The sequence below is a fragment of the Talpa europaea genome (assembly GCF_964194135.1).
Source record: "Talpa europaea genome assembly, chromosome: 1".
In the NCBI taxonomy this organism is placed as follows: domain Eukaryota; kingdom Metazoa; phylum Chordata; class Mammalia; order Eulipotyphla; family Talpidae; genus Talpa; species Talpa europaea.
Window position 1 is genome coordinate 132,705,647 of NC_140073.1, and position 27,836 is coordinate 132,733,482.

Here is a 27,836-nt window from a genome sequence, read left to right on the forward strand (position 1 = left end):
TAAGCAGCACAGTTGAAAGTTGAATACAAGCTGTTGGGCTGCATAGTGTGTCTAACCATTGCACAGAACTGCCTCTGACACTAGACATAGTGCTGTCTGTTGGGATTGTCCTCAGAGGCTTTGTTACCCTCCCCCGAAGAGGATTGGAAAAGAACTAACCCTATTTCCAAGGGTGACAATGTTCCAAAAGACGACTCTGGTCTCCCTGGGTGGCTGGGTGTGTTACCTGCTATGCCATGGTATCTGGTTGTGTTTCTCTTCTCCTTGCTGGGGGAGTAGGACCTATACACAGTAGGACCCTGATCAGGAAAGTCTGACGGAATGAATTCTACAGAGTCCGCACAGCTAATAACACAAATATCTGCTTTCTGCATTTATGCTTTCTCTCTCATTATCTTCAGTTGTCATAGCAACAATATAAGCTAGATATTACTGCCTCTGTATTACAAATGAGAAAGCAGAAGTTTAGAGTAATTAAGGGCTTTATCTTGTCCAAGGCTATACAGTTAGTCAACCACAGACTCAGGTTCCAGACCACATCAGCCATGTTCCTCAGTTCACCTAATATCTCTACTTCTGTCTTATCACCTGTTACCAGAGTAACGTTAAGCATTAGCTTAGCGCTAAGGTAGCGTACTTAAAAGACCCAACTAGTTTACCCAATTTAGATTCCTCAAACTTAGTCTTGCTATTAAAATACTTTCTTGTGTCTCCAAACTGATTGTTCATATCCTTTTCATTAAGATTAAACCAGAATCATTTCTACATAATTCAGAACACTATTGGCTTTGTTAGGAAATCCCTGTAATTGCATTTTTCTCACATGGCATCTTTTTGAATTAATTATTCCATTCTGTTATATCCTCTTTCTGCACACAAGCTCACAGGCTCTGTGGGGAGCCTGAGAAGGAGCTTCTTCCTCATGCTTCTGAGATGAAGATAGCCCTCTTCCAGTCTTGAAAGAACAATGGTCCTGATTTGGAGTCAGGGGATCTGAGTCCTGGTGCTACAGTACCCCGCACTTGAATCAGAAACTCTAGTACTCTTGACCTCAGTTCCTACCTGAAATGAAAAGTCTAGATCAGAGAGGGTGTCAGGTGTGCCCAGGCCAGACATCACTAATTACTCCCTACAGTTCAGTCCTCTGAGCACCATGATGAAGTATCTCTAGTCCAGTCTGCTAGATTTGATTTGTTCCCCCATTCATTTTACCTTCCACCCTGATTTTGGGGAGTCTTGTGTGTATTGCTGTGGATTATATTGACACTATCTTGGTGATATGCTCTATATTGGCTAAATTCAACCTGGAATTGCAGGGCAATCTAGCTGCCCTAAGGGCAGTTACCCAGGGAGGATGGGGGGAAATGTTAGATACATGTAAGCTTTTTTGGTATGCATTTTTTTTTTATTTTGGTTTTGATGCTCAACCCATGTTCTGCTTCACTGTTAATAAAATTTGGAAAAACTTAAAAACAGAAAAAGCACAGGTGGAGGGACTGACCTTGAACCAGAGGTGGAATGGTTCATCTTCTGAAGCTGGAGATAGTGGCAAATATGGGCAAGCTTTTAACTGGGGTGTTGAAGCAGATTGTGATCGCTTGAATTTTTTTTCTTCAGTAAAGAGATAAAGCCTCATGCTGAGAGTGAAGGAGAAAAATATGACTTTGATTTAAGAAGAGCCTTGAAACATTGCAGCAGCCTTTATGACAGAATGTTGGAAGTTGCTGATCAAGACATTTAAAATAATTGTCTAGTGGCAGAATGGGCAAAGCTGGGTTTGTTGAACAAGAATGCTGAGTGGCCAAAATCTGTAAGTTTGTTTGATTTCTTTTTCAGACGTTAGCAGCCCAGGTAGTGGGCAAAGGAGACAGTCTTTGGTTAGAAATTTTAGTGTCTATGTGCCAACTAGTTAGAAGAAAGGTGTGCATGGAGTGGGAATGCAAGTAAAAGAACTGAGTAAGTGATCCACCTTGAGACATAGGCTTGGAGGTTGGATCAGGAGTATGTAATGCCTGCAGGGGGTTGGCCTGATAAGCTGAAGAAGTTAAGAAAGAGCATATGGAACTGGAGTGCAGGAGTGAGAGAACTGGATGATAAGGAGTGTCTGGAGATGGTTGCTTAATCTTTCTTTCTTTTTTTAAAAATGATGATTTTTTAAAATAAGACTTATTTCTATTTATTTATGCATATAAGAACTGGGGTGTAGGCCAGAGGTGGGGAGGGTGAGAGGATTCACCAGTGGCAGAGTGGGGAGCAGAACAGGCAGGTCTACTGAAATACTCTACTGAGGGGAGCAGCAGGCCAGACAGGAGAGGTTTGCTGCGCCATGTGGGTCAGCTCCCTGGCTGGGTATGGAACTCTTGCAGCAGTGGCTGCATAGCCACTTGATAGCCCTGAGACTTTAACCCCTGAGCCACCAGGGAGGACTGGGTGCTTAATCTTTCATAGGTGGAGCAGCTGCTGGTAATGACAGGCCCTGGATGGGACTGTTTTAGTTGGGATGGAAGTGCATAGTATACTTGAGGAAGTCAAGGAAGTTGCATGCCAAGGTTAGTTTGAACTATGTTTAATTAATTTGAATTAATTAATTTGAATTACGTTGTAATTAAAGGACAAAACAGGACTTGAAGAAAAGGAAAACATTGATAACACCATATAAAACACACACACTCTCTCTCTCCTTTTTTTTAAGGACACAAGCTTTCTGGGCATACTATTCCTCTCTCTTTCCATTTCTATGACTTATAGAAATGGAACACCACAGGGATATGGGGACAAAAGTACAGGGGATATGAGGAGGTGAATTAAGAGGATTACGCTTTGGTTCCCACCCTAGCTAGGCTAGAAGGGATGCAGATAGGTTCCAACTGGTATCTTGTGCTTGGTGGACTAGTAAGAACTTGATCACCTTGGGGAGGCTGTGCTGGCAGGTTCCACACAGGTCCAGCAGCCCAAGAGTTGGGGATGTTGAGCTAGACAGGCAGTCTCCAAAGACTCAGCTTTAGGAGTTTGGTTCCTTGAACTAGGATGGGGTGAGGGAGAGGGGAGGAGAGAAGTGACTCATGTTATGCTCCTCACATACGCTTATTTAATTCACCATCATCTTGCAATGCAAGTGCCATTATCCTCATTTTATAAATGATATGTCAAACTTGCCTGTAACATTATATAAATATTTATTTTTCTCCCTAAATTTCTCAAATGGGCAATGCATAAATAGAAAGTCAAATAATACAGAGAAATTAAAAAGGCAAGTCAATAAGCATTTTACCTTCCTAGCTGCTGATCATTCCTAGACAGCATTTTTAAAAATGCCTTTCCTGTCTCCTTTGCTTAATTTTGGCTTAGGGCTATCTGTTTTATCATTTGACAGGATTCAAAGTGATATTTCTAACTTCACCCGTAAAGATATTCAAATCACATGCTTTAAGGAGTCATTCACTTCAGACAGTCTCTCTGGGGATCCAGTCTTAATGAACTGGAGACACACAGTATTGAGAGTTAGAGCTATGGATTCTGATTCTGATTCTCTTCTGGCTGCTGATAAGCCCAAGGAACCCAGGCAAGATACTCACCCCTTTGAGCTTCTTAGCACTAAAACAGGAATAATGATGCCGGCCCCACTCACCGTCTAGCACTCATGTTACAGGATGGTGGAGATGGCCGATGTGAAATGGTTATCAGATGCTCTGCAGACAGCAAGGACTAGTGTTCTTAAGGAAGGGGAATTAAGAACTACCCACTTCATGATACACCTTAAACACTGTGGCTAGACTTGAAGCAGATGCCTAAACTTTTATCTGAAAACTTATGGCCAAAAGTGTTTTAGAATTAAGCAGAGTTTTTCTGAATGTAGAAAGAAAATGAACATCCAGGTTGCATATGCCTTAACACCCTTATTGAGATCTGGGGAAGCATCCTGTAACTTCACACATGAAGATTTCTTTAGCAAAACATGACAGTTCCCATTAACGGCATAAATAAAGATCAAGAGTAGTCTCATTTTCATTTAGAGGAGCATAGTAGGCTCAGTAATGGCCACTCAAAGATGAGGTCAAAATTCCAGGAACCTGTAAATGTTACAGGAAAAAGAAGCTATGTCAGTGTGATTTAGTTAAGAATTTTGACAAGTGAAATTATCCTAGATTATCTGAGTGGGCCCAAATACCATTAAATATATCCTTTTAAGAGGAAGCCAATATGGAAACTTGATATACATGGAAGAGGAGATGTGACCCTGGAAGCAGAGATTGAGTGATGTAGTCACGGTCAGGAAATGCTGCTGGCACCATCAGAACCTGGAGGAGGTGAAGGAATTGATTCTCCCCTAGGGACTCAGAGGGAGTATGGTCTTGCTGATGCCTTGGTTATGGTTTAGCGAAACTGATTTTGGACTCTGACTTCTAGAACTGTGAGAAACTAAGTTTCTATTGTTTTAAGCCACCATATATGTGGTAAATTTGTTTCAGCAGCCACAGGAAACTCATATTGTTGGATTTTGCTTTCAAATGAGTTATAGAAAATATGCCAAGTTTTCATTTTTTTTTTTTTGCATTTGGGAATAAATGAGGTTGTAAACATATATCTTAGAACTGGTACCTTTCAAAGTGATTGTTACATATACTATCTTATTTGTTCATAGCTGTCAGAATGATGAGGAGGGGCCTGGAATTGCTGATTATTCATTGCGTAGCAAGATGGACATCAAAGTACATTTCCAGGGAGGGATGGGCTGGCCTACCAGTAGCGAAGATTGAGCCTGGCGGGCAGGTGTTTTACCAAAGAGCCACAGCATGAATCATGCATGAATCAGGCAAATGGCATATCTCTGGGATTCAAGAAAAATCAGGGTGTCCCCGCAGGGAAGTAATTCTCAGGAGCTCTGGCAAATAAGCACAAGTAAGGGAGTGAGGATGAGGACAAGGGACTAAATGGGCACTGGTAGGACAGATAGGTTGCACTATCAGAAGCAGAAAAAAAAGGGACTAATGTAGAAGCTCCATTGTGTGTGTGTGTGTGTGTGCATGTGAAGCACACTGGCTAGGGTACTTGGATGAGAAAGGTTCTCTATTAGAGAATATCTTGAGGTGCAGTGGGAATGATGACTACAGAAAGATGTGGGCTCTGCCAGTGTGTCCTGAGCCAGACTAGCATCAAAGGAAACTCCATGGAACTCCCGAGTTTCAAGAGAGATATGACTGAGGGGCACAGGAGGGTTAGCATTGAAATTCTCCATGTGGGCCAGAATGACAGGGAGACTTGACCAACACTAGAAGGAGTTGCTGAGGCCCCAGGGTACTTATTTATTTCTTCACACAAAGCTTGACCAGGAAACTGGGGTGGGTAGGATATGAAGTGGGAAAACAAGTTGAACCAGTCAAAAAAGAGCCACAAAGCCAAAGAAAGGAAGACCTTTGTGGGGCGGGGGTGAAGTGGGGTGGGGTGGACAGGACATCTGCTGACATTGTCAGTGTTTTGTCTTTTTTGTTGTTGTTTTAAGATAGCTTCTGGATGATAAATTAGTTTTTGTATCATGACACAACTGTTGGTCTATGATGAAATTACTTAAAGTCTCCATTTGAAAACTAATTAAGTTAATCCGAGGCTATTGCAAAAGTTATGATCTAACCTAAAGGCTAACACATGGCCTAGTAAACACAGGGCCAAAGTAAACTATGGACATCTATACAACCAAACATATCTATAGCCATTAAAAATTATGTTTATAAAGCTTTTCTAAAGGCCTGGAAAATGTTTATTCTATAATGCTATGTGAAAAGGCAGGATACTAGATTGTTTATAAAATACAAAGAAACAAACAAAATAAAAACCATGCATGAAAAACAATCTAGTAAGACTTCTACGGAAATAGTAATACAATGATAGCCTCTGGGTAGCGTGGCTGAAAGTATTTTTTGGACATCAACTTCTTTCTAGTTTTCTATTTTTCAAGTTATTTGTGCATTACCTTTTCTTTTAGCTGTTTGTTTTACTCTCTTGTATGTCCAAATGGGAACGACCAAGTAAAATCTCCTTTCTGAAAGAACATACACCTAACTTTCTTTAAATTAATATGAATTCAGAGACAATAATAATATCGATAAAAAATATGATATTGCTTTAACATTTCCAATTATATAAGCTTTACATATAAAAGGCAAAAAAAAAATAAAAAGATTCTCTGTCTCCTTTCCCAAATCAAGCCTAAGCAGAAACACTCTTTTATTTTCCTCTCCCATAAAGCCTAACTGGCTAGAAACTTCAGGCTGTGGAAAAGCAGTTGGATAACATCATAATGTAGTGCAACATGGTTTGAGTTTTGCCATTTAAACACTCTAGCTGCTGGAAGAGGCTGCCTTTAGAGGTGAACGTGGGAGAGGAGAAGCTGTTTCTGTCATGACAGTCTGCAGATTTCCTCTAGGGAGTGAATCCTTCAATGTTCTCCAGGATGCCCTCCCTTAACCCTGAGCTGAAGTGACCTCCTTGCTCCCTCAATGCCCTGTGCATGCCATCAACACTGTATTTATCATGTGACATTATTTCACTGGCCAGCTGGGGTGGGAGCAAGCTGCTTCATTTATGGCAGTCTTTATAGCACCTAGCACAGGCTCTGGCACATAGTAGGTGCTAAATACATACTTGTTGAATGAACTGAGCAATTCTCTACTGTGTGTGTGAGAAAGTGTGTTAGCTTCTTAAGGCTGCCACAGCAAACTACAATAAGCTGGGTGACTTAAAGTAACAGAAATTTATTCTTTCATTATTTTTGAAATAAGAAGTTTCAAATCAAGATGGAAGCAAGGTTGGTTCCTTTTGGACGGTGCTGAAGGAAGGTCTGTTCCAGGCCTCTCTCCTAGACTCTAGTGGTTGCCAACATTTCTGGGCATTCCTTGACCTGCAGTTGGATTACCCAACCTCTGCTCAGTCTTCCCATGGTATTCTCTCCTCTGTGTGTGCCTCCTCTGAGTGTCTGTGTCCAATATCCTGTCTTATTAAGGATACTCATCATATTAGATTTAGGATGCATCCTAATTCAATATGACTTCAACTTAACTTGATCATACCTGTAAATCCCTAGTTCTAAAAGTCACACTTATAGATACTAGCATCAGGACTTAAACATGTTTTTGAAATATACAATTCAACTCACAATAGAAACCATTGGGAATTTGATACATAACCAGTTGATGCACTCAACTTAATATAAGAACAAGGCAGAAAGGGCATCTGAGACACTATTAGCCCTGGGTAGTCAAGGGTGCGGTACTGAGCCAGCCCTGGTCCATAAGACACAATAGGTACATGGAGAGTCAAACAGGTGGGTATTAAAAATGAGAAAGGAAGACAGCGAGTTTCAGATATTGGGCAATGTTTCCAGACAGGGGGAGTTAGGAATGTGGTATGGGGAGAGAAGAGTAATTTGCTGAAGTCAAACAAACGACTTCAATCTTGTCCTAGACTGCATGTCTGGTGGCCTTTGACTTATGATATCTGCATGGCATCTGACCCCAGATACACATCAGGGATTTTGGCACCAAATTAAGTAGTCATTAATTATAAATTATAATTTTATATGGAATTATAAAAAACGTGTTGTCTCTATGTATCATAATAGGATATGGGTGAAATACACTGAACTACAATTTACAACTGTCCTAATTGTGCAGTTTAATTTCTGACAAATAAAGACTATGTAAGAGTTGGTAGCATATTTGGAAAGATTAAATTCTTGTAAGTGGTTATACATTACATTGAAATGCCACATAGGACTCTGGGCTCTGAAGAGTAGAAGACTTGTTCTCATTTCTCTTTGAAGCTAGAATTAAAAAAAAATGTTTGGTGTTCATTGAAAAGAGAAATTAATTTAAAATATTGGAAATTTCCTTGGTAAATGAATCCCCCAAAGTGGAATGGGTCCCATAAGCTATTCATTTGTGAAAGTCCTTTTCCCTGAAATTTCAAATGAACTTTTCAAGAGAAGACTTTAGGATAGAACCTTAACATTGCCATTAGAGGAGTTTTCAACCCTTGTGTTTATCATCCCCTATGACACATTTCTTACTCATGAATATCTAAACTTATGGAGATTTTCAGATTTGAAAATCAGAGAGTGAAGGGAAAAATTAATGACTTTAAATGCTCTTGTTTTGTTTACGTCATTTAAACTTAGTTTAGTTGAAGTAAAGACATTATAAGCAGAGGAGAAAGAAAAGGAGATGGCATGTGGAAATGTTGAAATAAAAGAAGTGGAGGACATGGGATGTAGATCTATCAAAATTCCAAGAAAGAATGGTAATGTCTCAGACCCCTGACCAAGAGATTGGGATTTGCAAAGGCAAAAAAGATGAAAACTGGGCCTTGTTAAGAGCCACCAATGCTTCCAGTTACTTGATGCTTGCTTTGGGTCTGTTTTGATAACCGAGCATATCTTTTTGTAGCCCGGGCAAAGAGGAAATATTTGTCCTACTGAAGGAGTTCAACTGGATTTGGAGATGGGCTCTAAGCATTCCAGCCTCAAAGATAATTAAAACTCAAAAAGCTTTCTTCTTGAGCATGAGTTCAAGAAAAGTTTATACTGACTTCACAGTTGGCTTCAGCATCCTTTCATTTAAGGTATTAATTTATTTGACCCCCAATTTGAACATGAAACTGGTTAAGGAGAAAGGGGGTAACATGAAAACAGATTTTTAAAAAAAATCTTGTTTTGAACTATGCCTGGTATGCTAAAATATTTAGTTTTTTCAAAACTTGGCATTCGGAAAAGAGGGTGGATTTAAACAGAGGATGGCCAGCTGGCTAATTATATGTTGCCAACATTTCCCTCTGGCTACTTACTGGATGAGCCCTGTTTATGTCAAAGGCTGACTCTATCCTTTATCCTCTTTCACGGCCAAGAACTGGAATGTCATGCATTCCACTTTACATGAAATATTCTGGTGACACCCAAAACAACAAAGCTCATTTCTCTGTCTTGGGCATCTGACAAGGCAGGTAGTACTACAGTGTGGTGTGGAGATGTTTCAGGACAGCCTGAAAATGATGAATAAGCAAGATTCCAATTTACCATCCTCCTGACCTCTATTGAGAGGAGGTAATTTCTTAGCCTTATTATATTGTAAAACCAAAAGCTATTTATTGATGGGGCACTCTAGGCTAGGTTTTTCATCATGAAAGCAGAAACAGACTTCTTAAAGTTCCATCTACTTAGCTGAGCTCTGTGGATAAAGTGTGAGCTGAGGTAAACAGAGTTGATGAGTGTGGAGTGGGGCTGACCACCGCCGCCCCGGCTCATTGTGTGAGTGTTTTGAAAAACTAGCCTCCATGGAGCTCTGTAGTGGATTGCTCAGAAAAGGGACCAAGTATAAAATGGATAAAGCCTTGAAGAGAATACTAAGCAGAAGTAGAAGAGAAGAGAGGGCATCAATGAGGGCACATGTTAAATGTAATACCTGAGTCCATCCACAGGAAGCTTATCAAAGCAGCAGACTCTAGTAGAATTGCAAACTCAAATGCCTCTGGGCAGGGACTTGTATAATATAAAAACACAGATAATATAAAAACATAGAATGGTAGGTAATGTGTCAAACCATCAAGCATATATACGGTATTAAAGATATTTAAATTCAAAAAAATTAAACTCACTATGTCGATCAAAATGTATTTTTGGGCAGTATTTTGCTCAAGGGCTGCCAATTTTGGACTGCTAGTCTGTGAGAGCTTAACATTGAGGGGCTGAGTTTGGGGGCTGTATTTATTTGTTGAAATTGGTTTGCAAACTGTTTTAATAAAGAAAAGCTATTGTCCAATTTTACAGCCATGCTCGAAGGTTATGCAAAATTATTATTTTTCTATCCTTTTTCCTTTTGTCATGTCCTTGGAAGGGAGAGATATATATCTTGGAAATGGTTGGGGTTGGGGGGGCTGTACTTCATTTTCTCAATGAAGAGTTAAGGCAAACACTGAAAATTCCTGCCATCCTCCTACACCTACCTTAAGTGTTATCAGTGCACCACTCACTTAATCCTAAGCATACTCTGCTTTCTGTTATATGCTCCCCAAATCCCAGTGGCAACATAAAGGAAGCAGGCCTTCATAACAGTTGAGTTTTATGTCAGTATTGTGAATAGGACCGGAAGTTTTTGTTGATTAGAAGGAGAGATTACTTTGTTGCTTTGTATAAATAAATTAAAATAAATTCCTGTTAAAGTGGATACCCCAATGGGGAGAAGTTTGACTGAATAAGATTTACCGTTGGGATAATAATATTTATCCAAGGAAACAGTTATGGTTTTTTAAATCCTCCAGGGATTTAGAGCATTATTTTTAGTTCTATCACCTTAAAATTTCTCTTTAAACTCTTCAATCGAGTATTATTTTAAAAAAAGGAGTTTAATACATAGTATATATGCTTTGCACACACATCTGAAGCTAAAGATTATGGAGCTCTATGCTACCAGTCTTCGCTTATCCCTCTTACTGTTGTTGAATTTCCCTGTGGTGTGATAGGTCTGTAAACCTATCTTGGGTCAGACCACAGCCTTGAGGATCTTCTATAGATGTCAGACATAAATTTCCATGCTAGGCTGCCAGAGCAATGCACCTAGTACTCTTGTACAAAATGTGAAAAAGTAATATGTATCAGATGGGTAATACAAAGAAAGTCATCAGTCCAGCTAGAGTAGTTTGAAAAAGTAGACTAGAACCAGATCTCAGGCAGTTCTGCTAGCTAGACTGAGAAGTTTAGATACTTCCCGGATCTAGGGAGCCCTTCAAGAATTTTGAGCAGGCCAGTAAAATGTTGGAACAGACTTTCTAGAAAGCTTAACTTGGCAGACATCTGCAATGTGGTTTAGATAAGGAAAGATTAGAGGCTTCAAATTCTATGCTAATAAACCCAAGCATTAAACTATTGAGACTTACAGTGACAATGGGATACTGAGTTACAATGCCCAATAGCTAACATTAATTGTGTGCTCTCTGTGTGCAAGCCAACATTGTAAGTGCTTTGTAAACATTAATTAATATTTGTGATACATTTTGAGGTGGATGTTATTAATATCCTCTCTTTTTCAGACAAGGAAACTGAGCAGTGAAAATAATACTGCTCAGAGCTACCTGGCTAGATGTGTCAGAGCTGGGATACAAACCCAGCTAGTCTGGCTTCAAACCACCTTTTAAACATATTCGACAATTCCTTTCAGCAATTTTAACTGAGCTTCTCAGTCCCTGACCTTCTCCTGCCATAATGAGTTGTTAGAAAATTCACAGCCAGGGACCATTGGTATCTCTCTACTTCATTGTCTGTTATTTGTACACAGAACCTGTATCTCAAATGACATGCTTACTCAGGTGTTGATTTCAATACACTCAAAAACACTTGCTGATGCTTGCATCTATTCAAAGGAGACTTGAGAGCAAAGAAGAGGAAGAAGATGCTCAGATAATATAAAAATACCCCAACGACTGCTCATCGAGCACTAACAGAGGGAGGAAGGAAATTCAGTTGTCTCCACCCTGTTGCTTTCCATTAAATGTTAATGATGTTCCTTCTCTGGCCACGTTGGTCTTGGTTCAGTGGTTTTAGGATGCATTTACTTCCAAATCAGGAATTTTGGAACTCATCTGATGTTGGAACTCATCTGGTGTTTTGCAGGTATCCTTCAGTCACCATCAGATGAGGTCAATTTATTAGGAACTCTGACTGTATGCTTTTCTCATGCTATTATGCAAAATTTGCAAGCATTTTGAGTTTGGTCCATGCTACTACCACCTTGCAAGAACAGAACCAGGAATAGATGTTGGCCATTTAATCTTCTAACACTGTTATTTTTATTTAATTACTACTTTTGGTTTTCTAACATTATTCTCACAAATTAAAAGCGTGATGCAGAGTCAACCAGAAGGTGGCCTAATTAGATCAGATTAAAATTAAGGTAATTCCATATAGGCTGCATAAAGCCATTTATATGCATATACTCATTATGAAACTTTCTTGCATAGAGATAGCAATTATTTCAGAGAATACTATTTTTGGCTAGGGATCTATATTTATACATTCACTTTTAAAAAAACACTATGTAATAATAAACACTACAGTGTAAAGAAATTCTGTTGTAGAAAAACAGAAAATACCTTAATTATAGATCCAAACAATTTTATGAATTGTTGCCATATCATACAATGGAAGAACTTAACACATGTATATTTGATTTAATATCAGTTTCAACAAACATGTATTGAGGACCAGTGTGTGATGCAGTTTAATGGCTAGGTTGAATTCTCCATGCTTAATTATGTCAAGAATAAGTTGTTTACTGTTTTATCAGGGTGCCCTCTGGTCAGGCCTGGCTACAGACTACTGCATCAGCAGATCAACCTATTGATTAACTGTTGAGTCTATTTTAAGTTTAAACTTTGGCCGGGCTGTGATTGAAATGGATTTATTGTTGCAAACAAGTAGATTACAGAGCCAAGCGGGCTTAGAAGAACTATTGAGAAATCCTGAAACTATGTGTTTAGAAAGTTAAACAAATATCTCTATCCCATAAGAGAAACAGCTAAATCAGAGTAACTACACAAGAGGTTTTCAATTTAAATATGCATTGATAAACTTGTCAATTTTCTATATAAGAAATATTACTGAGAAATGTAAGATTAAGGTTATTAGAAAATTCATAAAACTGGTTTTAATGTTAAGTAATTCTGACTTAATTTAGTAGTAGGACAATTTTTTAACTATAGAGAAGTTCATCAAATCCTTGAGGAAAAGTTTTACCATGTGGGTCATTCTTCCTAATAATGTTGGGCTTGTAGAATTGATATTGATTGAGAACTAAGAATTCTATTTCTGCTTAGGAGCTTAGAATCAATGTTCAAAGCCAACCTTTTCCAACTCCATGTTTCTTATTACAGTTTACTTTACTGTTTTTTTCTTTAATGTTTTGCCATAGAACTGAGAACATTTTTATATTTAAACTAAATTCTTTAAAATGGGTTTTGGGCAGATGATATTGTTAAAAACAAATTTTTTCAAAAATTTTAAACCATGTAAATTGGAATCCATTAGCTTATAAAAGTATTTAAAACCAAAACATTGAATGAAATAACCTTTAGAGGGTTAGACAGGAAAGGGGAGTGGGAAGGGAGAAACAGAAAATAAGAAAGAAGAGATTGGAGCTCGGGAGAGTTCTGCAGAGGAGGTAGCAATACCAGGGAAACCAGTATCTCAAGGGTCTGGAGAAGAAAATATAGTTGACCTTTGAACAATGGGGTTTAGAGGTGCACATCCCCAGCATTGTCAAAAATCCATGAATCTCTGGTTGGCTCCCTTATATACAGGAGAGTCATTTGAGGATTAGGTATCTGTGGATTCAGTCAACCAACATTCACAGTAGGTTGAATCCATGAATGAAGAAGAACTGGATTAAAAAAATCCATAACACATTATTACCTTTATGAGCAGAATAAAGGGAGCTTGAAACCCTCACCAAGGGTTCTCTGAGAGAGAATTCAGTGACCTTCAACCAAGCCCATCTTCCCCATCCTGCCTGTCTTGTTCTTTTACTGTCATCCTTTTTCTTTTCTCTACAGCTGGCACTATGATCGGTGATTCTGGAGGTGAACCATGCACACATTAAGACACACTTTATAAGTCAAGTCACATTTGCCTAGGAGGTTACATATAAATGCTAATGGCCTTAAAGGAAGAAAGTGATTACAATGGGTTCTGTCATTAGAGACCCAGGCTTGAATTCCACACTCACTGCTCAGTGGTCATAGAAAATCATTTAATCCAAAAAAAAAAAAAAAAAAAGAAAATCATTTAATCCAGCTAAGCTCAGGTTGCTCTTTAATAAAATGAGGCTAGTAGAATCTGCCTCATCTGGCTGCTGAGAGTAAATAGTGAAATAATGAATGCAAGATTTCCTAGCACACTACAGTGCAGCACCTGTCTTGGGGATGAAGTGGTGGAGATAGGGAAAAATCTCATTAAGTCTTGATCTATGGTTTGGCTTCTGAGAAGACACTCCCTGAATTTGCAAAATCTTTTCTGGGGAAGTGAACAATGTAGGGATCAAATGTGAAATGACCCAGACAATTTATTGGATGGGATATTTTAAATTAGATAAAGTTCAGAGGGGTAAGTGCAAAAGTGTATAGGACCAAATCAAAATGCTGAGATACAGGATGAGAAAGGTGGGCGTAAGTCCAATATGGCAGTCCTGTTGAATTAATTATACGAGCGCTGTTATTTACAAAGCCAGTAGATAGTGGGATGCATGGAAGGCAAAGGGCAGGAAGTGGCCTTTAGTTTTTCCCAGCACTGGTCTGACCCCAACTGTGGCTACTTTGTGTCTCCCCTTTAAGGAGGATGTGGGGAACTGGCACAAGTCCAGAGAAGAGCAAAAATGTAATTAAAGCTTAGAAAATAAAGGCTAAGAGGAAAGGCCAAAAAGCTGTGGGGTTAGAGAAAAAAAGGTCTAGCAGATTTGAAGGGTCATTATAAGAAAGACACTGGTTGTTTCTCATTTCCACAAATAACAGGACAAGAGGAAAGAAGCTTACATTGCACTCTAGAAGGTTTTGGACTATGAGAATCATGAATAAGGAGACTCTCAAGGCTCATGCTGACAACTGAGGGAAAAAAAGAATTCATGTATAATGGTGGGTGTGTCCACTCTTTCACATTTATCTGCAAAGGAAAAATGAAGATGTATTCAAAATACTAGCTTTTGGACTACTCTGAAAACAAACCAGTTACTCTTTATTTGAAATCACTTAGTCATTTACTATTGAAATCCAATCACTGACAAAAAGTTTAGAGGTATTCTCACAAATTAGATAGTTTCAGGATTTTCTGAAATAAGACCTTACCCCATTAGCTTGCTTTTGTCTAACACCAACTCAAAGGTTCCTTGAGGCCACATTTACTTACTGCATCTTGGAAGAAACTACATTGGTTGTGACTTTTAGGAAGTCTGATAACTCCCAGAGCTGAGGTCCATCGTATTGTATGGGGAGCCTGAAATAAAGGTTTCTTTGCCATTTACTTAATGCTGTTTGGATGGGGGCAGGGGAAGTAGGGGCCTGCAAGTGTTGTGGGAATGAATTTCAGCTCAGGCTGTGGTGGTGACCAAGTCAGAGGGAGAGAAGAACATTTGCTTCAGTAAGTATGTGGTCATCCATGTTTCCTGCTGTCTTCCAAATTAGGTGGCGGGTGGCTGCTTCAGTTTGGATATTTCCCCTGCTATTACATATGGATTAAGGATTTTAAAAACTCATCAGATTTCTTTTCTCCTTCCCACTTTCTAATTTTTTTATTGTCACTTTAGCGAAGTGTCCGTTACATCTTTTTGTTTATATATAATATCTTCTTCCCTCCTGTTAAGTACTGCTTTTTTATTACTGGGCAAGGATATATTGTCATTTACTTTTGCTGTTATTTAAAAAATATATAAGAATAGTGATAATGGTGGAAGAAAAATATTGATAGTTATCTCTGGAGGGGTATTGAATATAGGTGGCATTTTAGAATGTTCTGTTTCTGACTCTGAGAGGAGTACTATATACACCTTGGTATGTACAAATTGGTATGTACAATATAAATAACAATATACAAATTGGTATGTACAATAACAGATATAAAAGTCATCTTATGGGTTTACATACGTCATTATAAGTAAAGTATATTTCAATAAAATAGTCTAAAAATGTAACTAAAGTCATTATGCTTTAAACATATTGCAAAGTATTATATTATGTTTCTGAAGAAGCTGGACAGTTATGTATAGACAAGGATAGATGAGAAGGATAGGGGCTAAGATTTATTATCTTCCCTCTACCTGGTAAGAATATAATATAGTTTCTTTTTTAATATATCAACAGCAATAACTCTGTGAAGTGGGTATTCTTATTCTATTTTTGGAGATGAAGAAGCAGATTCAAAAGACCTATATTCACACACCCGTGGTAAGTACCAGAGTCAGGATTCGAGCTGAGATCATTCTGAAGGGAATTCTGGAAAGAGAGAATGTTGAAGAAGGTTAAGTTCAAGAGGCTGAGTGATTTGCCCATGCTTGCATTCGAGGCAAGTGGCAAATCTACCAGTCTCTCGCCCCAAATGCTCTCTTTGTGCAGCAACTGACTTTAATTTAACTCTGTTTAATTTTCAGTGCTTAGCAAAGTTATTCTTTTTTACATCCTGGAAGAAAATGTATGTGATGAGGATTTACTGATGAAGAAACTTCTAAAAGTCTCCTATCAAAGATTCAAGTATTTATGAAAGGATGAGATAAACTACTTGAAAGTCTGAGAAACTTTCTTTTCATTTTGGAGTTGGGGAAGCTTAAATGATGTGCTTTTGTAGGGAATGGTTTGGTATTTAACCTCAGAAATATATAGAAGAGTTAAGGATTTTCCTTGTTTTGGATCTGGTGAATGAGACATGATTTATTTAAAGGTGGTAAGGAAGTTTAAATGACTAAGAAAAGGATCTGGGATAATTTAGCAAAATTCACATAAAAGTATAAATTACATAAACCTCTATATCATTTTGGTTACAGAGACTGTCTCTTTTCTGGCTCTTCCTTTTAATTTAATTTACTAACCTAAAAAGAACCCCTTCTTGGGCCTCCCTCATGGCATAAGGGGTTAAGCACAGAACTATGAAGCTATCCGCAGCCTCTGCAGCATGAGTTTGATCCCCAGCAGATCTCACCTGTTTCACCCGCTGCTCTCCTCAGCAGTGTATTTCAGTCAATCTGCCTGATCTGTTCCTCACTCTGTCTCTGGTGAGTCCCCTCACCCCTTACACCTCTGGCCTGTACACAAGTTCTTGTATGCATAAATAAATAAAAATCTTTTTTTAAAAAAGAACCCCTTCTTTTCATAAACTTTTCATTTATTAAGTACAGTTTTTCCCTCTTTCACCTCTTCTTGATTATTTTTTCCACTTATCATTACTGAGTTACATATATTTCCATTACATCTCAGCATTGGCATGAAGTTATTTACATCAAATCCACTTAACCATATTTTAGAAATTGATAATTGTGCTCTTTAGTAATGATAGGAATGCAACAGGAATGCATATTCTTCATCAAAGCACTTCATTCCCATAATTGGAATAAATTCTATTCTGAAATGCTATCTTTCGAGAACCACACAACTTTTAAAGCCTCAAGAGAACATTTGCTGGAGTTGTAAATAATAGAATCTTAGAATGTTAGCCATTGAAGAGGACTAATTCTGCACATGAGGGAACAAAGGCTCAGAGGTCTTTCTGCAAATTGGTTTCTTTAATCAACCACCAACCTAACTCATAAAACCTAAAGCAAATGAGGTTGTTTCTTTATCTTATTGATTAAACGAGTCTGTAGTGCCTGTTTCCTTAGTTGCTTTGGTTTTGGATATGTGTATTATAAAGCATGTAAACTTGGGAATGCCTTTTGGACCTTCCTGTCATTAATTTATAAATATAGAATCAGTGGTAAAGAAAGAAGAAAAGAACAGCATATTTCTTCAAGATACTAGGGCTCAAGGGAATGAAGCCAGGTTCCTTAGAAAGGTCCTGAAACTTGGTGATATTTATTCTGTATTAGGACTTGATACCACACTTGCTCTTAGCCAAAAGGCTGAGAAGCTATGTGTTAGGACCTGAGTAAAAGACAGAGACATACATTTTTTTCCTGCTAGAATATACATGATATGCTAAATGGAATCTTTGGCTCATTATGACCATCTTTGCATTAAAGTACAAAACAGCCTACTCCGACCTGAAGTCTGCAGTCTTTGATTTGGTTATGATTTTCTGATAACAAATTTACAAAGCAATTTTATTTTTTTTATCTTTTTTTGTTGAGTTTTTTTTTTAATTTAAATTTTATTTTTATATTCCCCATACAATTACAACCCCCTTATTTTGACCCCAATCCCTCCTTTCCCTGCCCCCCCACCCCCATAGAGTGTCTCTGGTTCACAGTTGTTTGTTAATTTTGATATTTTCTTTCTTATAGTTATTGTTTTTCCTGGTCCCTTATGTAAGTTTTCTAGATTCCTGCTATGAGTGAGACCATCTGGTATTTTTCTTTTTCTTTCTGGCTTATTTCGCTGAGCATGATCCCTTCCAGCATCATCCATGTTGCTGCAAATTGCATGTGTTTATCTTTTTTGAATGCTGAGTAATATTCCATGGTGTATATGTACCACATCTTCTTGAGCCAGTCATCTATTTTTGGGCATTTGGGTTGTTTCCAAAGCTTAGCTATTGTAAATAGCGCTGCTATAAACATAGGGGTGCAGGTGCTCTTTGGAATTGATGTTTCTGTGTCCTTTGGGTAAATACTTAAGAGTGGAATTGCTGGATCATATGGAAGCTCTATCTTTTTTTTTTTAAATAATAAATTTTATTTTTATATTCCCCATACAATTGCAGCCCCCCCCCATTCTGACCCCAATCCCTCCCCTCCCGCCCCCACCCCCCTAAAAGTGTCTCTGGTTCATAGTTTTTTGTTGATTTTGATTTTCACTTTCTTATAGTTATTCATTTTCCTGGTCCCTTATTTAAGTTTTCTAGATTCCTGCTATGAGTGAGACCATCCGGTATTTTTCTTTTTCTTTCTGGCTTATTTCGCTGAGCATGATCCCTTCCAGCATCATCCATGTTGCTGCAAATTGCATGTGTTTATCTTTTTTGAATGCTGAGTAATATTCCATGGTATATATGTACCACATCTTCTTGATCCAGTCATCTATTTTTGGGCATTTGGGTTGTTTCCAAAGCTTAGCTATTGTAAACAGTGCTGCTATAAACATAGGGGTGCAGGTGTTCTTTGGAATTGATGTTTCTGTGTCCTTTGGGTAAATACCTAGGAGTGGAACTGCTGGATCCTATGGAAGCTCTATGTTTAGTAGGTCCAGAAATCTCCACACAGCTCTCCATAGTGGTTGGACCAGTTTGCACTCCCACCAATAGTGCAGAAGAGTTCCTTTTTCTCCACACCCTCGCCAACATTTGTTGTTGCTAGTTTTTTTAATATGTGCCATTCTCACTGGTGTAAGATGGTATCTCATGGTAGTTTTGATTTGCATTTCCCTGATGGCAAGTGATGTTGAACATTTTTTCATATGCCTGTTGGCCATTTGCATTTCCTCTTCAGAGAAGTTTCTTTTTAGCTCTTCTGCCCATTTTTTGACTGGATTATTTTCTTTGTTGTTGTTGAGTCTCATCAGCTCTTTGCAGATTTTTGTAATCAGTCCTTTATCATTAGTGTTGGGTGCAAAAATGTTCTCCCAGTTGGTGGGGTTTCTCTTTGTTTTTGTTATTGTCTCTTTTGCTGTGCAGAAGCTCTTTAATTTGATGTAGTCCCAGCTGTTTATCTTTGCCTTCACTATCACTGCTTTGGGTGATGTGTCTGTAAAGATGTCTTTGATGTGCAAATCACGTAGTGTTTCGCCTAGATTTCCTTCTATATATTTTATGGATTCAGGTCTTATGTCTAGTTCTTTAATCCATTTTGAGTTGATTTTTGTGTATGGTGTGAGGTAGTGGTCAAGCTTCATTCTTTTGCATGTAGCGACCCAGTTTTCCCAGCACCATTTATTGAACAAACTTTCTTTGCTCCAATGCATAGTCTTTGCTCCTTTGTCAAAGATTAGTTGACCATAAATCTGTGGGTTTATTTCTGGATTTTCTATTCGATTCCATTGGTCTGTATGTCTGTTCTTGTTCCAATACCATGCAGTTTTGATGATTATGGCTTTGTAGTATAGTTTGAAGTCTGGGAGTGTGATGCCTCCATTCCCTTCTTTTTTTTTTCAGGAGAGCTTTGGATATTTGGGGTTTTTTGTGATCCCATATGAATTTCATCAATAATTGTGGAAGCTCTATCTTTAATAGGTCAAGAAATCTCCACACAGCTCTCCATAGTGGTTGGACCAGTTTGCACTCCCACTAACAGTGCAGGAGAGTTCCTTTTTCTTCACAACCTCGCCAACATTTGTTGTTGCTAGTTTTCTAATATGTGCCATTCTCACTGGTGTAAGATGGTATCTCATTGTAATTTTGATTTGCATTTCCCTGATTACAAGTGATGTTGAACATTTTTTCATATGCCTGTTGGCCATTTGCATTTCCTCTTTGGAGAGGTTTCTTTTTAGCTCTTCTGCCCATGTTTTGACTGAATTATTTTCTTTGTTGTTGTTGAGTCTCATCAGCTCTTTGTAGATTTTTGTGATCAGTCCTTTATCATTAGAGTTTTGTGTAAAAATGTTCTCCCAGTCGGTGGGGTTTGTCTTTGTTTTTGCCTTTGTCTCTTTTGCTGTGCAGAAGCTCTTTAATTTGATGTAGTCCCAGCTGTTTATCTTTGCCTTCACTATCACTGCTCACAAAGCAATTTTAAATCCATGATCTCACAGAGAAACAGGTTCATTCAAGGCAAATTACATAGAAAAATATTTTCAAATGTTATTTCTGGAATATGTCATTTTATAAGTAAGTCTAGAAGAAGATATATTTCCTCCCCCCCAAATAAGATCACTTCTTGTTTTTCTTTCTGATTATAAAAATAGTAGATTGATTGCAGAAAATCCAAGGAATATAGGATGTAGGAATATAGGAAAATATTAAAAAATATTAAAAAAATTAAAAATATTTTAAAAATCACCTTGATTTCCAAACATTTTGATAAGTATACTTCTTGACATTTCCCTATGCATTTATTTTATCTGTGAATGCGCTTATATAAATTCAGTATATATAAAATACATAAATTCACATTTTATGAATGTATGTACACACATAAAATATAGGTTTATATATTACTATATAAAATATAGTAATATTATATTTGTAAATTACATTACATATAAATGTATGCATATATACAATAAAATATACATGTAACTTTGCTTTTTACTCTACAATTTGTCATGGAGATTTTTTTCCTTAATGGGTTATCAGATTTTCTTCAATGAGCAGCCCATTTTATGGATGTGTCAGAATTTAACTAATCCTTCAATTTTTTATTATAATGACAAAGAAATGAATTAACATTCTTATATATGTACCTTTACAACCCAAGAATACAGAAGCAGATTTTTCAGTTCACTGATGTACAAGTTTTCAAATATTCAAAATTTTCATATGTTAGTTTTGGCAAACATTGTCAAAAGCTCTTAAGTGAGTAGATTAAATTTGATGTGGTATTAATGATTAGAAGGCCAAACAAGTCTTAACTGTTTGCCAAGCCATCAGAAAAAAAGTTCCTTTTTCTCCATGTTCTTACAGTATCTTGTGTATACCTCTGACAGCATTTAATTGATTTTGACTTACATTCTTAGGTATCTTTCTAATTAGAATGTTACCTCCTTGAGGGCAGGAACTATACTGCAGCCCTATGAGGATCTCATGCAGTTTGTCTGTTCCTGACTTTGTGGATGAGAAAAAAAATTTCCACTTGCTTCTCCCCTATTTAGCAGCTCACCTCCTTCTTTTTCTTGGCTTTTGAAATAGAAGTGTAATATTTGCCCAGGGCAAACAGACTCAGAGCTTGGGAGTCAGCCGTTGTGTAATGGATGTTTAATCGCCCTGGTTTAACTCTTAGCTCTCTGATTTATTGGCTCTATGACCCTGGGCAAATTGTTTGACTCCTCTAAATCCTAATTTCCTCCTCTGTAAAATGAAGATAATAGGTTCTACTTCAAAAGGTGTTGTGCAAATTAAAGAAGAGCATGCTTTAAACTTTTAGCAAGGTGCCCAGTGTAATACTTGATAAATGGTATCTGTAACTGTTATTTCCTCAAGTAAAGGTACAGAGATACTAAAAAAAAGAAAAGAGTCATTGGCTATTTCTTGCCTTTTATGCCAGTGGATACACTGACTTCTGGATTAAAGGCATCCAGAAGCTAGAAATTCAAACCTCATAGGACTAGGTGTGAGACTCAAAAAAATCATTCTGGAACATATATCTACGATAAAAAATCAGGTTTTATATTTTTAAAACTGAAAATGGTGCTCAGAATATTGAAATAGGGGAAGGACAGAACTGGGTGAGGTAGCAGTAACCACAAAAGTATTTTATTAGGGGAAAAATAATTTTAGGCACCCAGGCTATTCAACTCTGGGGAATAAATAACAAAAAAATGAAAAAGTTGAACTGTAGTGACTTTTGTTCTTTCCTAACTAGCAACCAACCTCTTATAATGACAACCTACACCAGCCTTTTGATTTATATTATTGGTTTTCAACTGGAATGGCTTATTTTCCATGTAAGAGTTGAATCTTAAAAATGTAGGAAGATTTCGTACACCTGCTTACTAAGTTTTGGCCAGGTTTCTCCATTTCTGCTGGAGATGGCTCAGGGAATTAGTGTCACCTATGGCTCATAGTTCCAACATTTTCTTCCTTCTCCCTGAATTTCTTGTCTATTAAGCCCATTATAAACTGTCCTAAAAATCTTTGGAGCACAACACGGCAACATCTGCTGCACATAATAAGCATTTTCAAATCTGGGTCAAAGATAGCACTCCTTTTTTGAAAGGCAGAATTGGAAAAAGATGAGCAAATGTGTACTTTGTGAGACCAAGTCAACATGCTCTTCCAAGCAAGCAAAACTTCACTTCTCTCCCTTCTAAGGAAGTCAGCACCTGATTCTCTTTTTTTTTTTATTACCCCCTGAGGATTCAGCAGAAACACAATGCTTCATTTCAGAGGCTTATTACAACACAATGACAGCACGATCATTTCCTTCAGGGTGAAGTACTTCACTTGGCTTTAGGCCAGCGAAGCTCCATTTAGTGCTTCTATAAGTTCTGACACAAGCAAATAACTTCATGTTTATGCATTCTGCATTCCTTTAGGAGGCATTTCAAAAGCATCTATTAGAAGCAGCGGTGGGATTTTGCCCATGACCAAATCTCCACACTACTGTGGTGGACGCTCAGATAGTTTAGAAACAACTGCAAGCACGGTATCACATATCCACTTTTCCTGGGGCCAAAGTTGTCTGGAAAAATCAGTTTGGTGTGTAGAGGGACTTCAGTTCTTTTGTTAAAGGAAACCTGTAATTGTAAAATTCCTCCTTGATTTCATCTTTCACATAATGTTCCCTTGTCTTTTTTTTTCTGGTTATGTGGTGTGTGGTCATTCTTGATGTTGTTTTGAAGAATTTATAGACAGTCAAGTAAACATCTTAGGAAAACAACTAAGATCTAAGGCTAGGAACCCTTTATATTTTTGTCTATTAAAAAGGAAAACAGATTTTTTTTCTGAAGTCTCCTGCCCTGCCCCCTAGGCCTGTCTCTGGTATCACTGTGGACGGACCTTTGCCCCAGGAGTCTGTCTCTACCTGAACATTGCGTAATCTTCACTTCCTGCTTGGGAATCACCTGAGCGGTTCACATAACACTCACCTCCCATGTAGCTGCTGTGTGACTGTTGTCCTGCAGCCCACGGGGCACATGCCCGAGCTGGTGAGGGGAGGAGCCCCTCTGGCAACCACCACTGTGTTGCAGGCCTTTGATCCCACAGCAAAGCTGAGTCTAGCAAATGAGAGCCACCTCAGTGGTCAATCTGACAACAAGCATGGGGCAACTCCTCCAAGACTCCCTCCTTTCTCTTAGACTGGGCGTAGAATGAGGATAGAAAATGAAAGTCTGAGGGAGCAACAAAGCATTTGCTTCTTCACCTACTTAAGTTTATATGGAAACATATACTAAGTTTTCTCCTTGGACTTGGTTCACATGCATTGTCTCATTTCTTATAATAACTAGCAAGTAGGTGAATTCAATCTTCATGTAGCTGTTGAAGATACTGAACCTTTGGAGAAGATCAGAAATTTGCCCAAGGTCACTGACGAGGCAAAGCTGGGACGTCATCCTGCAGTGTTAACAAGCCACTGCTCTTAACCACTATGCTATACTGCCTCCCTGTGTTAGAACCTCTTTCATCTTTTCTCCTCAGCACTGGAAGATAAGTAAAAGATAAGAAGTCGGCTAGAAGCTAGATGCCTGGAGGTGCTATTATTATATGTCTGTCATTTTATTAATATTATGTTATTTTCGTAGGGTATGTTAAATTGTTATGTTTATATGAAACGGCTAGGAAACTTAAATAGGATCAGAGCAGTCGTAATTCAAGCTGTTTGATCTCTAAAATAGGATTATAATGATCTCTTTCTGTTGGCCTCCCTGTCCCTGGTTTTCTGAAGTGATCTTTTGTTTGGCAGGACAGTTGTTACTGAGTAATACCAGCTGCAGGGGGACAATTCATGACATTACCTCTTCCTCCGTCCTTTTCCCATCCACACAACCTCCGGTCTTGGCATGTGTTATTATTTTGGAAAAAAAAAAAAAAAGATTGACAGAGAAGGAGCCTGTCATATTAATTCTTATAAAATTTATTGAAGTAAAATCTTCTCTAGAAGAAACCCCAGCATTGTCTCTGGTTCAGACACATCATTTCAGGGAGAAAAAGGCTGCCAGTATAATTTAGTGGAAGAGGCAGAAGGAGGAACACTTTTGTGCTGTTTTGGGGGAAATTTGAACCTTCAGATGCTTATATTCTCCTATTTTTGGCACCCCGAGGGATAGTTACATCTTAAAGCACAAATTAAAGAGAATGTCTGAGATTATATAATGTCCTCTGATAGAGACATCAGATTTAGGGTCAGTCTAATTTACTTCAACTATTCATTTTTGAAAATTGCCCCTGGGATGCAAAATTCATCCTTAAACCTTCTGCTCATTCCATGTGTGGGAATATTCTCAGATAATCAAAATCAGATAATCATACATATAACAAAAATCTATATGTATTCCTAAGATCTTCCATGAAAGCATAAGGTTTTCTGTTAGATTGGGGGGCGGGGGTCTTAATCTTTTGTGCTTGGTGCACACTTTTCAAGTGCTAGATTATGAACAAGTCAAATGAAGGGCTTCAAAGAATCAAAACTACATCACGATTCCCATTATATAAAACAGTATGTCATAATGTCCAGAGAAGGACCTACAGCAAGGACAAGGATTATGTACTCGCCTTTCTGTGTTATATCTGGGTTTGAGGATTGTCATTTATTGTCCCTCCCTTGATGTCCTATTTGTCCATGGAACATACAACTGTTTACATGTTTCAGAAAACATGCGTTCTTTAAAATTTTTTTTGCTGGTCTGCTATTTGCCATAGTGTTTACCCTTTGCATGATGATTCCTGGTAGATATCAGGGACAGCGCATGTGCTCAGTTGCAGCAAAGATAAATTTTTTTTTAATTTAAAGATTTATTTATTTATACAAGAACTGGGGTATAGGCCAGAAGTGCGGGAGGGTGAGAGAATTCACCAGAGACAGAGAGGGGAGCAGAACAGGCAGATGGACCAAAAACACTGCTGAGGGGAGCAGCGGGCGAGACAGGAGAGGTCTGCTACGCCATGTGGATATCCCCTTGGCAGGCTGGGAATTGAACCCACGCTGCAGAGGCTGCAGACAGCTTCACAGTGCTGTGCTCAACCCGCTGCGTCACCGGGGAGGCCCCAGCAAAGAAATTTTATCGACTTTGGTAAAGTTTTCAAATGCTAGGGTACCACAGATACTGTTTGAAAACCACTGCTTTATAACTGAGAAGTAAATCACCATAAGAGGAAGAGAATGAAAAATACAGAAATGTATTGAAGACTTGCTCAAATGGCCCAACACTGGGCATCTGAAAGCAGATCTTTAGCCTCTCTGGGTGGGGTGTCAATGCTAGGTTGCTTTTTGTGTTTGTGACACTCAAGAGTTGACGGCTTTGAGGGCACATGGACATGAGGCAGCTTTGTGCAGCCTGGATAATGAGTTAAAAATTTCAATGGAGTCTTGTAGTTTGATAATTAAGAATAGGACATATGAAACATACAATTAAATATACACACACATATGCATGTGTAGTATGTTTAAAAGTTGGTACTTGTTTGGTACTAAAGTACCAAGTGGGTCTCTGTCATACATTTAGAGAAGTTTGTGGTATTATCACTCCATGATCAGCACTACCCAAGTGATTTGAGAAAGATTAGGCAAGGTTATCTTAATCTTATGCACATTAATTTAGGAACTTAGCTGGGAAATTTTCTTTTTTCTTAAAGAAGTATCTACAGCTGATTCCTTTTAATACAGTACAATTCATTTCCCTCAAGTTTCTTAGCATCAGAGTCAAATGTAAATCCTGAATAGATGTGAGATATGAACCAGATAGAGAAGGGATGAATAAAACCCAATGAATTTCATTCAGAGTTAGCTTGTGCCTTACATTCATGGTGACTGGGCAAAGCTACCTGGTTCAAATATTGGTTGATGGGTTACCATGTACCAAGTCTGTCATCTAGACACTGGGGATAAAACAGTGAGGAAGACAGTAAGCTCTTCCTGTTACTGATCTTGAATTTTAGTGGGAGTGGAAATGATAAGCTAGTATATAAAAATATATATAACTCGTCAGATAGAGAGCAACAGAGAGTGATGGGTGGCAAGGGAGCCGCCACTCAGGGCATTTAGGGAAGGACTTCTGATTAGGTGACATTTGAACAGAGAACATGAGCTGTGTGGGTATCTGTGGCAACCATATTTTATGCTGAGGAACAACAAAGGCAAGCAGCAAGTTCAAGGGCAGGAAGTGGATCACTGTGACTATAACAGTGTGAGTCAGAAGGTGCTGGTAAGTGATAAGCTGGAACGTGTGGGGAAAATCATATCAGTCCTCATAGACCACTGTCAGCTCTGGGCTTTTATCCTGCAGCTCAGCGTCCATAATGATATTTGGGAAGCTTCAACCAAAGCATATCCCCCTGGAGTCCTGAAAGGGTTACTCCTCCTCCAGAATGAGAAATGGGTGAAGAGGAGGGTAAAGAGAAGAATGATGTCATTTTAAATAGCTGGAGGACAGATCCATTCCTCTGGGAAAGAGAGAGAGTAGTTTGAAATATGAAATATTGTGAAGAGCAAGGAGAAAAAACAAAGATTTGTTCAGTATTCCTTTCAACATTAGAATTTGTCTAGCTAAGTTTAAAGGAGTGGTATATAAACAGTGGTAAGGAACTGCCAATTTGCTCAGCAGATAATAAATACATGAGCTGTGTACTCCAAGGATGATATAGATTGAAAATATACAGTTGAAAGTGTGCAGATAACTAGGGATGGTATATATACAATAAATTATGTAAAATAGGGATCCAGTTATGTTCTACCACAATTAATTAGTGTCTATTATTATGCTGCTATTGGGAATATAGTAATGAATAAAATACAGTTCCTACACTCAAGAGTTGATAATGAAAAGAGAAGAGGACATGTATGCGAACACAAAAGTGCTAACCCCTTTCTAGGGTCATATCATAGATTTATTGCATTAATGCCCATTCCTAGTTTCCACAGTCTTTCTCTGTATCTTTGTAATTCTGATTCTGGATTCATCCATAGATCTTACTTGGGTTCACGGGATGTTAACAAATTTGATGGCAAGCAGAGGCCTGAAAAACATTACTGGTTGTATTCACTTTTTCATCTCTGCTTTGTCATGAGAACACACCCAGGATAACCTCCTGCAGATATGTGAGAAAAGTGTGCAGAAGAGTCAAAGACAACTCCCAAACATTTGAGAATGTTCAGGCAAATTCAGCAAAAGTGCTCCCCCAATGCACCCCTCTGATTGCAGGTGTGGAATTCACCCCATTTGACTGGGGTAAGTCACCAGCTGACCTGACCCATAGACTTATGAGCAATAATCAGTGGCTAATGCTTCAAGTCACAAGTTTGGGGATGATTTGTTATGCAGCATCATTGTATAAACAGATAACTGATACAAGTACTTGA